The sequence below is a fragment of the Ornithodoros turicata genome, chromosome 3 (genome assembly GCF_037126465.1).
Source record: "Ornithodoros turicata isolate Travis chromosome 3, ASM3712646v1, whole genome shotgun sequence".
Classification (NCBI taxonomy): domain Eukaryota; kingdom Metazoa; phylum Arthropoda; class Arachnida; order Ixodida; family Argasidae; genus Ornithodoros; species Ornithodoros turicata.
In genome coordinates this window covers 48,548,938-48,551,493 of record NC_088203.1, presented here as the reverse complement: position 1 = coordinate 48,551,493, position 2,556 = coordinate 48,548,938, and positions in this window count along the sequence as shown.

Here is a 2,556-nt window from a genome sequence, read left to right as displayed (position 1 = left end):
CGTGTCACTTTTTATTCTCCAGTCAAATTTTAGCTCAGATCGGTGCAGGGAACAACGCGAATCTTATCTCATTTACAAATTCCAATCAACCATTAACGAAGATCTGGGAGCACTTTCAACGGTAAGAAATTTGGCCGCCTAGATGAGCTACACTTTCCTCCTTTTCGTTTCCCTTCTGTTTTTCTTTTTTTTTCAGAAATGTTTGAAGCAGCGCTCACCCTGCCCGGAATTTTCCCCAAAGCGGACAGTGACCTACGGCGAATGACATCACCACCCGGACTTGACCTTCTGGAATATTCCCGAATCTGACTCACTGACAAACGCCTGTGGCGTGCCCGTACCGATTATGACGTCATGTAGCAAACCTATTTAAGAAATGTGTTATCAGCTACGTATCTTTTGTCCTGACGAAGACAGTGCCACTGTCGAAACGTCGACCACTTGCCCATTTTACTTTTTAACGTCTCCCCATGTAATAAACTAGTGTTTTTAACTTCCCTAAAATCTGTTTCCGCGTCTTTTTTTGAACTTATATATATATATATATATATATATAATGCAGGGGGAAAAGCCATTAAAGGATCAAATAAATGATGCTAGACGTGTTTGTAATTCAAACTTACAGATTAACATGGCTTCTATGGCTGCACGCAGACAAACAGATACTCATGGAACGATGCGGCAGCACCAGAGGACACGTGTTTCGCCGTGTTTGCGGCTCGTCGGCCCTGGGTAGCTGCGCATCGTTCCGAATTGGCAAACCAGGGGTCACTCAGCGAGCGATTGAGTGACCCCTGGTTTGCACAATTCGGAACGATGCGCAGCTACCCAGGGCCGACGAGCCGCAAACACGGCTAAACACGTGTCCTCTGGTGCCGCCGCATCGTTCCATGAGTATATATATATATATATATATATATATATATACAAAGGTTAAATAGCCGAAGCTCTGCAGCTGCACGTTGAGCATATGTTTACAATTTGATCAAATTGTAAACATATATATATATATATATATATATACGCTACAAAATTTAGGTTCGAACGACCAGGATGTTGAATATAGATAGGGGAGAAAAGACACCAGAGACTGAAGTAGGGAGTAGGGGAAGTTATTTATTAAGCTGGCATTTAAACTAAGGGTCTGGGGAAGTCTACGTTTCGGCGGAAGCTCCGCCTTCTTCGGGACTGAGACGAAAATCTATGTACAAGGTCTTTTAAAAGGTTACAAAAGTGTCGTCGTATATATATATATATATATATATATATATAAAGAGGGGGAAAAGCCATTAAAAAATAGGTAAATGATGCTAGACATGTTTGAAATTCAAACTTACAGTTAAGATGGCTTCTATGGCTGCACGTAGAGAAACAGATACTCATTGAACGATGCGACAGCACCAGAGGACACGTGTTTCGCCGTGTTTGCGGCTCGTCGGCCCTAGGTAGCTGCGCATCGTTCGGGATTGGCAAACCAGGGGTCACTCAGCGAGCGATATACACCTGGGAGGGAAAGGAAGGCATTGAGGAGTGCTCGGTCACCCTCCCAGGTGTATATCGCTCGCTGAGTGACCCCTGGTTTGCCAATCCCGAACGATGCGCAGCTACCCAGGGCCGACGAGCCGCAAACACGGCGAAACACGTGTCCTCTGGTGCTGTCGCATCGTTCAATGAGTATCTACATATATATATATATATATATATATATATATATAATAGGAAAAAAGCCATTAAAGAAACAAATAAATGACACTAGACGTGTTTGAAATTCAAAATAACAGATTAAGATGGCGTCTATGGCTGCACGCAGAGAAACAGATACTAATGGAACGATGCGACAGCACCAGAGTCTTTTTTCCCCTATCTATAGACAACATCCTGGTCGTTCGAACCTCCATTTTGTAGCGTATATATGTATATATATATATATATATATATATAGCATAGTGTCTCAAGGTATAGTATGCCTCGAATTGGAGTCGGGAAAAGAAAATACTTTTCCACTATGGTCATAACGAAAGGTTACTTAAACATCAAAATAAGGGAATCTGGCCAACATAAGACAGCTTTCATTACACCTGACGGTCTTTATGAATTCGTTCGAATGCCTTTTGGTCCAACTGGTGTTCCCGCCACTTGGCAAGCAGAAATGGATACTGAGTAAATACTGGTGGTCGTCCATTAATAATGACGTCAAAGAGTACGTCCAGGGCTGTAACATTGGTCAGCGCTTCAACAGACAGACATCGAAGCCCGTGGGATACTTACATCCTCCTCTCCTGTATTGGATACGTAACACTTCAACTGATGAAAGCCATGCGCGAAAATCATCGTTGAGCTGGCCATAAAAGAACTTCAATGTCTGACTAAGGTCCAGCTTTCATGAGTCAGAACATGGAAAAATTCCTAACTACAACAGGAATTGAACACACAACTTCTTGTCCTTATTTCCATCAGGCAAATGGTCTTGTGGAAAGATCTGTAGCCATCATATTCTCAAAAAAATATTGTTTTGAGAAACCTTAAAAATGGGACTAATACATTGCAAGCACCTCT